The sequence below is a fragment of the Aquarana catesbeiana genome, linkage group LG01 (genome assembly GCF_042186555.1).
Source record: "Aquarana catesbeiana isolate 2022-GZ linkage group LG01, ASM4218655v1, whole genome shotgun sequence".
Taxonomy (NCBI): Eukaryota; Metazoa; Chordata; class Amphibia; order Anura; family Ranidae; genus Aquarana; species Aquarana catesbeiana.
Genome location: NC_133324.1, coordinates 460,798,866 through 460,813,009, shown reverse-complemented (window position 1 = coordinate 460,813,009; position 14,144 = coordinate 460,798,866).

The following is a 14,144-nucleotide window of genomic DNA, read 5'->3' as shown; positions in this document are numbered from 1 at the left end:
AGCAAAAATACTTTTAATAATCAAAGTACTGAATATTTCAACACGACCCAGCCACTACGGCTCAGGCCTAGTAATTCATTACTTTTAACAAACGTTATTCCCCCCCCCCTTTCTCTTTCTACTATAAAAGAGTAAGGGGTCCCACCTCATAATAAGCCGTGATAAGGGGAATGGGGGGGGGCGGGAAGCTGTCCTGTTAATCCCCTCTGGTGACTGGCAAAATCCTGTGTTCTGGACCCCTTTTTATAGGGGTCCCAGAGAGTTCTAGAATCTTCCAGGGGGTCATGTGGCCTTTACTGAGCAATCCTGAATGACCCCCCTTAGATTCCAGAATGTTCTTGGGTCAGCTGACTTCCATGGGCTATCAGAACCTTCCTATTTTTTCTGCTACTTCTGGGAGCCTCAATCCCATGAGGAAAAGGGGGGCCTTGAAACCAGTTTTCCCCCCTTTTTTCCTTACATGGGATAGTAAGCAGTAGGCAACAATAACTCTAATATTAAAACCTTAATTACCATATATTAATTAAAATTAATTTGAAACCACACCACTGAAATGGATGAATAATGGCCACTGCTTAATGTTTAATTAATTTGTTTTGCAATTTACAAATAAAAAATAAGCAATAAATACTTTTAATAATCTCCTATCAAAGTACCGAATATTTCAACACGACCCAGCCACTACGGTTCAGGCCTAATAATTCATTACTTTAAACAAACGTTATTTCTTCAAATGTTATAAGGCAGGAGGGATGATTACCATAACGCCTGGCACCTAGCCCCCAACCGGAGGCCTGTTCAATGCAGTACTGAAAATTAGTGTTAGGGATTAGGGATGGGCCGAACACCCCCCCGGTTCGGTTTGCACCAGAACAAACCGAACAGGCAAAAAATTTGTTCGAACACGCAAACACCGTTAAAGTCTATGGGACACGAACATGAATAATCAAAAGTGCTAATTTTAAAGGCTTATATGCAAGTTATTGTCATAAAAAGTGTTTGGGGACCTGGGTCATGCCCCAGGGGACAGGTATCAATGCAAAAAAAAGTTTTAAAAATGGCTATTTTTTCGGGAGCAGTGATTTTATTAATGCTTAAGGTGAACCAATAAAAGTGAAATAGTCCTTTAAATTTCGTACTGTTCGTGTTTAGAACAGTCCCTGCACAAAATGACATTTCTAAAGGAAAAAAAGTAATTTAAAATTACTTGCGGCTATAATGAATTGTCGGTCCCGGCAATACATATAAAAGAAGTCGTTGATAAAAACGGCATGGGATCCCCCAGTCCATTACCAGGCCCTTTGGGTCTGGTATGAATATTAAGGGAAACCCCGAACCAAATTTTTTTTTTTAAATTGCATGGGGGTCCCTCCAAATTCCATACCAGGCCCTTCAGGTCTGGTATGGATATTAAGGGGAACCCTGTGTCAAAATGAAAAAAATGGCGTGGGGGTCCCCCTCAAAATCCATACCAGACCCTTCAGGTCTGGTATGGGTTTTAAGGGGAACCCCGGGCCAAAATTTTTTTAAAAAATGGCGTGGGGGTCCCCCTAAAAATCCATACCAGACCCTTATCTGAGCACATAACCTGGCAGGCCGCAGGAAAAGAGGGGGGGTGAGAGAGCACCCCCCTTCTGAACCGTACCAGGCCACAGTGACTCTGCCCCCTCTGACGCACAGAGACTTCCCCATGGCTTTCCCAGGGCGTCAGAGGGGGCGGGCCACCTGTTTATGTAACCGGTTGGCCCTGCCCCCTCTGACACCCCAGGAAAGCCATGGGGAAGAGGGGGTGGGGTCACCCGGAAATGTCACCGTGTGGCCCTGCCCCCAATTATATAACTGTCAAAGCGAAGACACGTCATACGGCGGGTGCCTCCCATGGAGGCGGGTCGGTCGTGGCTTTGTTTTTTTTTTTCTTTTTCGGTCCGTCAGCGGAGTGAGAGAAGATGAATGGACTTTGTGGGACATTTTTATTTTTTTATTTTTTAATAAAGGACTTGTCCCAAGCTGTGTCTTGTCTTTTGTACCATTTTGACACTTTTTTGTGAAATGGTAGGGGTACATTTGTACCCCGTTACCATTTCACACAAGGAGGGAAGCCGGGATCTGGCGGTCCCCTTTTTAAAGGGGGCTTCCAGATTCTGATAAGCCCTCCACCTGCAGACCCCCACAACCACTGGGCAAGGGTTGTGGGGATGAGGCCCTTGTCCCCATCAACATGGGGACAAGGTGCTTTGGAGGCTACCCCAAAGCATCCTCCCCATGTTGAGGGCATGTGGCCTGGTATGGTTCAGGATAGGGGGCGCTCTCTCATCCCCCCTCTTTTCCCACAGCCTGCTAGTTTGGGTGCTCAGATAAAGGTCTGGTATGGATTTTTGGGGGGCCCCCATGCCATTTTTTTTATTTTGGCTCGGGGTTCCCCTTAAAATCCATACCAGACCTGAAGGGCCTGGTATGGAATTTGGGGGGACCACCACGTCTGGTAATGGACTGGGGGGATCCCATGCTGTTTTTTTCAATGACTTCTTTTATCTGTACTGCCGGGACCGACAATTCATTATAGCCGCGAGTACTTTTAAATTACTTTTTTCCTTTAGAAGTGTCATTTTGTGCAGGGACTGTTCTAAACATGGGAAAAATGCGCCACCTTAAAGGCATACTATAGACACCCCCCAGGTATGAAATTTAAAGGAATATTTTACTTTTATTGGCTCACTTTAAGCATTATTAAAATCACTGCTCCCGAAAAAACAGCAGTTTTTAAAACTTTTTTTTGCATTGATACATCTCTCCTGGGGCAAGACCCAGGTCCCCAAACACTTTTTTATGACAATAAATTGCATATAAGCCTTTAAAATGAACACTTTTGATTTTTCATGTTAATGTCCCATAGACTTTAACGGTCTTCCAGCGGCTTTCGAATTTGCCCAGAATGTTCTGCAGAACATCCGAGCAACCAAAGTTCGGCCCAACCTTATGCTCGGGCCAAACGGTTCGCCCATCCCTATTTTCAACAGTTATTATTATTGGAAATAGCTCCAAAAATACTATATGCTTACAAAGTCCTCTAAAATATCATGTTTTTGACCGCATACCAATGTTTTTGCCAGATTGCCACAAATCCTATAGACCCAGCTGCATCAGTAAATAGGCAAAACTCTTCTGTTGTTATGAATTCCCTTTGCCATATAGTGCATCCATTATAGTGCTCAAGGAAGCCCAGCCATACTAATAAATCTTCCTTTATATCACTGGTTAATCGAATATTAGAGGAAGGATTTTTTAAACTATAAATGAGAGAGTACAAACGTCTACAAACGTCTAGAAAAAAACCTTCCTATTGGGAAGGTCCCAAGTTGTTGTGACTACAATGGGAAACAAACTGTGTGAGGTTCTCCATGGTGCCATCCCAGATGATTATTACATCATTGATGTAACGCCTGTAAAAAATTATGTTGGCAGCAAAAGGCAAAGGGATTGTTGTGTGTGATGTGTTGAAGTTCCCAATAACCCTTCGTTAGATTTGCGTGGCTTGGGGCAAAGTTAGCCCCCATTGCAATGCCTTGGGTTTGTAGATGGAACTGATCTTCAAATTCAAAATAATTATGCTTGATGCAAAAAGTTGTTGCCTCAAGTATGAAGTGGGCTTGTAGTGGGTTAATAAGTAGATCAGTGGATAGGAAGTGTTCTACTGCCATCAGACCTACATCATGGGGAATGGATGTGTAAAGGGAGGTGACATCCAGGGATGCCCAAATGTACGTGGGTTCCCAGGAGTAGAATGATAACATGTCCAGTAGATGTGTACCGTCTCTGATGTATGATGGAAGATTCTGTGCCAGAGGTTGTAAGAAGTGATCCACATACATGGAAAAGCCACTGGAGACACTTTTCATTGAAGCAACGATAAGCCATCCTGGTGGGTTATTGAGATCTTTATGTATTTTCGGCAGGTGGTAAAGTATGGAGTTTTGTAAAAACGTTTAATGAGAAAGGAGAACTCTGGTTTGGAAATAATTTCTTCCTGGAGGGCTCTATTGGCTAATGTGGTAGCTTCCTGAGTGAAGCGGGACAGAGGGTCCTGAGTTAACTTAGTGTAGGTGTTGGTATCTGATAACAGTCTCAGGGATTCCTTTATGTAATCAATTTTATTTTGAATTACAATACCTCCCCCTTGTCTGCAGCTTTAATGATGATGCCCTCATTGTTGGCCAGAGTGTCTAGTGCTGTTCGTTCAGCCTTAGATAGGTTGGATATTTTCTTGGAGTTCGGGTTGGTTTGGTACATCTTGATGAGGTCTGCATACACCACCTGATAAAAGGTGTGTATGTAGGGACCTTTTTTGTGTACTGGGTTGAATATTGATTTTGGTTTGAAGTGGGTGTGTTAAACTGGGGGGGAGGTAGGTAAATGCTGAGTGAGCCAATCCAATTCTAAGAAATGGCTCTCATCATAAAGTTCTGCCAGGTCATTGATGATAGAAAGATCACTGAGATCTAGCAGTGGGGTATCCTGGTGTGGGGGTTCTTTGCCAACTTCTGGAAGATGCAGGTATTTGAAGATTGTATGTTGTAAAACCACTTCACTGTGAGATCCCTGATGAATATGTTTAGATCTTTGAATAATGTGAATGGGTTGGGGTGGGTGGTGGATGCAAAGGTGAGACCCTTGCTAAGGAGGGATGAGTCTTGTAGCGACAAGGTGTGTGAGGAGAGGTTAAAGATTTTGATAGTCTCTGCATTTTTTCTTTCTCTTTTTCTCTCCACATGACACAGGGCATAACTTCCCTACCGCATGTTGCTGGGATGCCTGGCATTACTCCAGCCAAAGTCGCAGAGCCAATAAAGTTACCTGATCCAGTCAAGGTTGTAGTAACAATAGGTACTGCACCAGAAATAATGAAAAAGAAGCTGTAGAATTCAACACATTATCTGCATAAGGTGGTGCCCAAATAGAGGCAGCCTCACTTATATTAGCATATGACATTAGTACTGGAAGGAAAAGACACATCAGCAATAACCTTATTTATAGATGAAGACAGACCTGACAGCAACTGTATGTTATTAAACTCACCCTGTCTAGGCTCTATATGTCCTGCTGATTGAGGCTGTTGGGCTGACCACTGGGATTGTCAGACTGGCTTGGTTGATCAATGCTGCTGTGTGCCCTGAGGTGCTTGCTGAAACGCCTGCCCTGAGTGCCTCTGGCGTCGATATCCCGGCGTCTTCCTGCTTCATGGGTTGCCCTGGCAACTCTCCTGAAGCCGCACCTGCTGTTTTCTTCCGGGTCTGGCCTTCGCCACACCCCTTTGCTACCTCCATGACGATTGCCGAGTGACGCCTTTCTGAAGGGGACGGCCCAGCTCTTCCCACTGATGTGGTTGTTGGAGGGGGCGAACTGTAGCTTCGGTGCTGTATGCACCTCCTCTTCCCTTGGCGCAGTTACTGTGCTCTGTCTCTTCTGCTTCCGTCATGCCGCTGTAACAGATCCAAATCCGAAGCCATGGGTTCTCTTTCCTCTTCCTGCCGCACTTCCTCTTTATGATGCCGCTGTTCTCCTCGCTTATCCCCAGGATCTTCCTCCATTCTGGCGGGCTCTTCATCTGTTCTTCTCGGCTCCGCTCCCGATGGTAGGGATAGGCAATTCCTCGGCCAGTTCTCATTTTCAGATCTTGCCCGTTCCAGCAGCTGACGATACAAGGTATTCATGTCACCAGATGGATTAATAAGGACAAGTGTATCATAGCCCTTTTGCCTGGAGCTGTCCTGTTAATCCCCTCCGGTGGCTGGCAAAACCCTGTGTCCGGAACCCCTTTTTATAGGGGTCCCCAAGAGTTCTATAATCTTCCAGGGGGTTATGTGGCCTTTACTGACCAATCCTGAATGACCCCCCCCCTTAGATTCCAGAATGTTCTTAGGTCAGCTGACTTTGCTGGTCCATAAGAACCTCCCTATTATTTCTGCTACTTCGGGGAGCTAGAAACTGACACTGCCTCAATCCCATAAGGAAAAAGGGGACCTTGAAACAGGTTTCCCCCCTTTTTTATTTACATTATGTAATTAAACATATTATCAATGTAACAAAACTGAAATATTAATTTTGGATGACTTTAAATGAGTGCACACCAATAAATAAGCTGAATATTATTGTTCTTTTTGTTTTTCAAAACATGTAGTCATCATCTTTTATTAATTACTTGAAGTTTGTTCTTTCTGGGTCTTAAGCCTCGTGGTTTTATATAAGTAATAATCTGCTGCTTTTACAAACAGATTAATACAAAGAAAGCACACATTTATATAATTGGCACAGTTTGACTATGATATATAAGAGATTGTTCAAAACATGTCATTCAAAAGTTCACCTAGTCAATGTCACTGGATTTGCAAGCAACAAAGGAATTATTATAGAGCACTGTGATCTTTGAAACTTTAAAAGGTTATGAAATGAAATAACTGCTTTTATTATAGCTAAATAGACACATTTCACGTTGATTTTGTAGTGTTCTCTAATAGGTTGGTTTTCTGAAGCACTGCTAAATCCTTTTATAAATAAAATAATCCCCACTCTGCTCTCAATTAAAAAAAAAAAAGATCCAATTATGAGCTCAGATCCAAAGAAACTATGTGCAAATCAAATAATATCTACCGTATACACACAACATATACAGCTGCTATGCTTAACAAACCCCCGAAATTGTGAAACTTATGAAGCCAATTGAAACCTCATATAACACAGTCCTTGAAGTAAATACCCTGCCCTGATCTATACCACCATCATTCATTTATCAATCATCCTCTTAATAGAATCGCCATGACAGCAAATGAGTTGGGGCACAGTGACAGTGTAGGCAGACACATCCAATGCTAGAGCCCAGCAGTACTTTAAAATTTTAGAGAAGCCGGCTGTGAGCTTTGTTATAGAATGGTGTGCTACAGTACCCTGGGAGTCTACATGGATGGGTGTTTTTGGAGTCTGCCATTTTTTCTTGTGAGTAAATTTTCTAGGTTTATTTAAAATGGTTGTAAACCCCTACATATACCAAGTGAAGTGACTGGCCTCAGGTGATACACAGAGATGAAACAAATCCTTCTACATACGTTTTACTTGTTTATCTGCAGTTTTCTGTTCTCTACATTCGTTTAAAGTCCAGAATTCATAAAGCTTGTCTGAGCTGTCAGGAAAAAAAGGGGATGGAAAGCTGAAAAGACATACTGCAAAGCACACAGGAACAGAGATGAGACAGTCAATCACAGTCTGAGCACTGGAAGTCCCTCCCTTGTCACCTTTTTTCTCTGGGTGTCAGCAAAACTTGTCACAAGTGATTCATGCTGATAAAAATTAATGAAGCAGCAGGCATTATAGACATATGGTGCTCTTAATTGAGAGAAGTACACATTATAGTACAAACTATAGAGGGATAGGCTTTGTTTCATGCCTCAGGTTTACAACCTCTTTAATAACTACTTGTTTCAACATACTTCACCATCTCAGTTTTCTTTTTTGACCTTTGGGTTATTTATCCTTCATTGTCCGGAGCAACAACATACACAGACAGATGGGGATCTCTTGAGCTCTTGTGTCTATTTTGAGAGAGACAGGCATTACTATCTGGTGAGTGTATGTCTGTTTTACCTGTGAAGGTGATCACCTGTGAATTGGATTTCATGCACAGAGGAACAGAGCACAGGGTGGAAGAAGAAGAATTGAGAGATGCACAGGAGTGGAATGGACACTTTGACTCTGATTTACTAAAACTGGTGAGTGCAAATCTAGTGCAGCTGTACATGATGCCCAATCAGCTTGTTCAATTAAGCTGTGACACAAAAAAAAACCCTGAAAGCTGATTGGTTTCTATGCACAGCTGCACCAGATTTTGCACTCCCGCATTAGTAAACCAAGCCCTTTGCATTTCTTTTTAATGAACACTTTTGCAAATTTGATCACAGGCTGTTGGAGAACGGAAAACATTTGTATACATGCCGAGATACAGGTTTATGTTTATTTAGGAGCATGTACAGGTTTATGCCTATTTAGGAGCACTTAATTTATATAGATGTCCTTTGTGCCTTTTTCTTGGAGGAAGCAGATATGTAGTACCTGTTGATCTGCAGCCAATATATGCAACCCTTGTGCCTTTGGATCCTGTAAGGATCATGTACTGGGGCTCTTGTGTACGCACACATACCAAGAATTTTGGACCTGAAGCATATCCTTCCATGTTTCAGTTCACATGCTTCACTAATGAATTAGTAAATTTATATAAAGTTGTTAAATATTTTCCTTGAAGAACACCATTTTGAATGTGTAGCGTTTCCCCGCAGGAGCCTCTGGTGATGATAGGTTCTCTGTTTTGCCATGACTCTTTTAACTGCTCAATCCCTAGTGACAGACTTGGTAATAAACTAAAAGCCAGTTACACCTGTGTGACTTAAGCATTAGTGGCATTAGTGAGCTCCAGAGATGCAGTCGGGAGATGGGAGAAAGTTGTAAAAAGTCAACCATCACTGCAGCCCTCCACCAGTCAGGGCTTTATGGCAGAGTGGCCCGACGGAAGCCTCTCCTCAGTGCAAGACACATGAAAGCCCGCATGGAGTTTGCTAAAAAACACCTGAAGGACTCCTAGATGGTGAGAAATAAGATTCTCTGGTCTGATGAGACCAAGATAGAACTTTTTGGCCTTAATTCTAAGCGGTATGTGTGGAGAAAACCAGGCACTGCTCATCACCTGTCCAATACAGTCCCAACAGTGAAGCATGGTGGTGGCAGCATCATGCTGTGGGGGTGTTTTTCAGCTGCAGGGACAGGACGACTGGTTGCAATTGAGGGAAAGATGAATGCGGCCAAGTACAGGGATATCCTGGACGAAAACCTTCTCCAGAGTGCTCAGGACCTCAGACTGGGCCGAAGGTTTACCTTCCAACAAGACAATGACCCTAAGCACACAGCTAAAATAACGAAGGAGTGGCTTCACAACAACTCCTTGACTGTTCTTGAATGGCCCAGCCAGAGCCCTCACTTAAACCCAATTGAGTATCTCTGGAGATACCTAAAAATGGCTGTCCACCAACATTTACCATCCAACCTGACAGAACTTGAGAGGATCTGCAAGGAGGAATGACAGAGGATGCCCAAATCCAGGTGTGAAAAACTTGTTGCATCTTTCCCAAAAAGACTCATGGCTGTATTAGATCAAAAGGGTGCTTCTACTAAATACTGAGCCAAGGGTCTGAATACTTAGGACCATGTAATATTTCAGTTTTTCTTTTTTAATAAATCTGCAAAAATGTCAACAATTCTGTGTTTTTCTGTCAATATGGGGTGCTGTGTGTAGATTAATGAGGAAAAAAATGAACTTAAATGATTTTAGCAAATGGCTGCAATATAACAAAGAGTGAAAAATTTAAGGGGGTCTGAATACTTTCCGTCCCCACTGTATATTGCCACTGATAAATTGCAGTGAATTGCAGTTTGCGTGGCTATAGAGAGAGGAGTGTAAACCCACCTGCATTCACTTTGATATGAATAGGCCCAAAAGTCCTTTTTAGAATTACTTTTTTGGTTCTGTGTTGTTTCTGTTCTCCTTTCTTGGGGGAGCCAGGGCCACCCTACCATCAGGGGGGCAGCAAACTGATGCCCAAGAGCTGTGGCAGAACTGTCATCCACCAGGCAGCCCCTTCCTCCTGCTCTGCTGCTTATCCCACTGTGAGGAAGCCCGGCGCCGCTGCTGTTAGAGGTGACAGGAGCATGCGGGCAGAACACTCGAAGCACGGGGGAGCAGTCAGCAGGTGAGTGAGCGGGCGGGTCAGTGGGTGAGTGATGGGCGGGCCAGTCAGCGGGTGAGCCAGTAAACAGGCCAGTCTGCAGATGAGCGGACTTGCTGGCCAGTCAGCGGGCTGACAGGTGGGAGAGCAGAGAGATGACATCCTCTCTCACCGCCCACCGTGCATCACTGCCTGCCTTCACTCTGGGACACAGCAAGTGACAATCCACACCTTAGCAGGCAAGTGACACAGCAAGTGACAATTCACAACGTGTGGCAGGTGATGTTGTGGCAAGTGACATTCCGCAACATGTGGCAGGTGACGTTGTGGCGAGTGACAATCCACAACATGTGGCAGTTGACATTGTGGCAAGTGACAATCTGCAACGTGTGGCAGGTAACATTGTGGCAAGTGACAATCCGCAATGTGTGGCAGGTGACGTCGTGGCAAGTGACAATCCGCAATGTGTGGCAGGTATTGTTGTGGCAAGTGACAATCCGCAGCATGTGGCTAGTGATGTTGTGGCAAGTGACAATCTGCAACGTGTGGCAGGTGACATTGTGGCAAGTGACAATCCACAAAGTGTAGCAGGTGACGTCGTGGCAAGTGACAATCTGAAAAGTGTGGCAGGTGACGTTGTGGCAAGTGACAATCCGCAACGTGTGACATGTGATGTGGCAAGTGACAATTCACATCTGGTGGCTGGTGACGTGGCAAATGACAGTCCGCATCTGAAGGCAGGTGACATGGCATATGACACACTTAGGGCTCCCACTGATTCTGCATTATGATGAGTTGAACTATTTAATTTTATATTACAATGTAATATTAGAAATAAAGCACTTCAATCATCCTGACACCATACCAATCATAGTGCCATGATTATTGAAGCACCAACTCCAGCCATTTCCCTGATAAATTGTCCGCAAAAAAATTATTTTCTGGCTGTACCCCTCCCGAGATTAAACTCTGCATCCACCCCTGTCGCTGCCATACCCACACAGTGGATCCGACCACCCATCCTCTCCACGCCCCATTGTTGCAGACAAATGGATTGTCGGGATAAGAGTCAGGACCTGCAGATGAAAGTCAGCTGACCAGCTGATGGCCAACAGTGTGAAGGAGGTGGATCTTTCTGCTGTGAGCAGAGACCCCATGTTGGAAAAGGCATCGCTGGAAGCACGACTGACACTGTAAACAAGTAATTGGAAGCAACATTGATCCCATCCCCACCACCACTGCCTCTGACTGAACCCCCCACCGCTGCCTCTGACTGAATCCCCCCAACACTGCTGCCTCTGAATAAACCCCCCCACCGTGGCCTCTGACTGAACCCCCCACCTCCTCTGCCTCTGTCTGAACCCCTGCACCACCGCTGCCTCTGTCTGAACCCCTGCACCACCGCTGCCTCTGACTGAATCCCCCACCACTGCTGCCCCTGACTGAACCCCCTCTCCCCATCACCACTGCCTCTGACTGAACCCCCCACCACCACCATCACCACTGCCTCTGTCTAAACCCCCCACCATGACCATCATCACTGCTGCCTCTGACTGAACCCTCCCCACCACCACCACTATCACCACTGCCTCTGTCTAAACACCCCCCACCACCACCATCACTACTGTCTCTGACTGATACCCCTCCCCACCACCACATCTGCCTCTGACTGAACCCCCCACAATCACCATCACTGATGCCTCTGACTGAACCTCCCCCACAACCACCATCACCACTGCCAATGTCTGAACCCCCCCACCACCACCACCATCACTGCTGCCTCTGACTGAACCCCCCACCACCACCATGACCTCTGCCTCTGACTGAACCCCCCACCACCACCATCACTGCTGCCTCAGACTGAACCCCCCACCGCCACTGCCTCCTTTGACTGAACCCCCCACCACCACCACCACTGTTGCATGTAAATCTAACTCCCTGATACATTTAAATTTAGTTTTAATTGTCATGATATAAAATAATGGATGTGGGGGCCTTTTGGTGGGCATGCTTTTTTTTGGGGGAGGCATTATTTAATTCTTGGGCCCAGGCAGCACAATGTCTTGGGCCAGCCCTGGAGGGAGAATTTTGTTATTTTGTTAATTTTCTTTTTTTATCTTCATCTGTGCTTCTTTTCTTTGACTTGATTTAACAATAAGGAGAGATTTTATTTTGCATTTAATGTTTTAGAGTTTCTCTAGTTTTTATAGTTCTTTTAATTTTTGAGGTCCTTGAGCTTATTTATTTCCAAGATATACAGTATCTCACAAAAGTGAGTACACCCCTCACATTTTTGTAAATATTTTATTCTATCTTTTCATGTGACAACACTGGAAAAATGACACTTTGCCACAATGTAAATTTGCTGTCCCCTCAAAATAACTCAGCACACAGCCATTAATGTCTAAACTGCTGGCAACAAAAGTGAGTACACTCCTACGTGAAAATGTCCAAATTGGGTCCAATTAGCCATTTTCCCTCCCCGGTGTCACATGACTCGTTAGTGTTACAAGGTCTCAGGTGCGAATGGGGAGCAGGTGTGTTAAATTTAGTGTTATCACTCTCACTCTCTCATACTGGTCATTGGAAGTTCAACATGGCACCTCAAAAAACTGTGAGGATCTAAAAAAAAAAGAATTCTTGCTCTACATAAAGATGGCCTAGGCTTAAAGAAGCCTGCCAAGACCCTGAAACTGAGCTGCAGCACAGTGGCCAAGACCATACAGTGGTTTAACAGGACAGGTTCCACTCAGAACAGGCCTTGCCATGGTCGACCTAAGAAGTTGAGTGCATGTGCTCAGCGTCATACCCTGAGGTTGTGTTGGAGAAATAGATATATGAGTGCTGCCAGCATTGCTGCAGAGGTTGAAGGGGTGGGAGTCAGCCTATCAGTGCTCAGACCTTATGCCGCACAGTGCATCTAATTGGTCTGCATGGCTGTCATCCCAGAAGGAAGCCTCTTCTAAAGATGATGCACAAGAAAATCCGCAAACAGTTTGCTAAAGACAAGCAGACTAAGGACATCATGTTGCACTGCCCTGCGCCCCAGTCTCTTAAGGGAGGGGATTAAGCTCTGCTCCAGTATGTCACAGTACATGTTGGCTTTCATGGTTCCCTCAATGAACTGTAGCTCCCCAGTGCCGGCAGCACTCATGCAGCCCCAGACCATGACACTCCCACCACCATGCTTGACTGTAGACAAGACACATTTTTCTTTGTACTCCTCACCTGGTTGCCTCCACACATGCTTGACACCATCTGAACCAAATAAGTTTATGCTGATCTCATCAGACCACAGGACATGGTTCCAGTAATCCATGTCCTTAGTCTGCTTGACTTCAGCAAACCGGCTTTCTTGTGCATCATCTTTAGAAGAGGCTTCCTTCTGGGACGACAGCCATGCAGACCAATTTGATGCAGTGTGTGGCCTATGATCTGAGAACTGACAGGCTGACCCCCCACCCCTTCAACCTCTGCAGCAATGCTGGCAGCACTCATATGTCTATTTCCCAAAGACAACCTCTGAATATGACGCTGAGCATGTGCACTCAACTTCTGTGATCGACCATGGTGAGGCCTGTCCTGAGTGGAACCTGTCTTGTTAAATCGCTGTATGGTCTTGGCTACTATGCCGATAATGCCAAATTGAACACACCTGCTCCCCATTCACACCTGAGACCTTGTAACACTAACGAGTTAAATGACACCGGAAAGTGAAAATGGCTAATTGTGCCCAGTGGCGTAGCGTGGGTTGTCAGCGCCCGGGGCAAGGCAAGTAATTTGCGCCCCCCTAACGTGTGGACTTTTAGCACTCAATGAGTCCCTTCGACTAGTACAGTATAAAACCCCTTACCCCCTATGTCACAGATCAGCTGCAGAGCTGATCTGTGTCTTACCTTTACTGCTGTAGGTCGGCTGGCACCTGTTGTTCCACTTGCTTGAGCAACACTTATTCCTGAGCACCCTTCCTATAGCCTGCTTAAACTGACTTCTCGTGAACTGATCCCTTGTGTACCAACTCGGCTAGTTCTCCTGATTACGTTGTCTGCTGCCCGCCCTGACCTCGGCTCGCTATCTGGCTCTCCTTTTGCTTCATTCATCCATCCATCCATCCATCTGTGTCTGACAGTGTCTTCTGGTACTCTCCTTGTGAACAGGGTGAACCCGGGGGTCGTGACCTGGGGTCAGCACGCAGCTAAGCCCAAACCCTTGTGAGGGGGTCCCTGGCAGAATACTGGCTGTCCCTTAGATTCCATGCCTTGGGGGATCCCGTGTCACCTGCTCGCCTGTGGGCTCACATCAGTAGCATTGTGGCACCCTAAGCAAATGCATCATATTCTATGAAAAATACTGATGTAATTAAAGTAAAAATGCATTCAATAC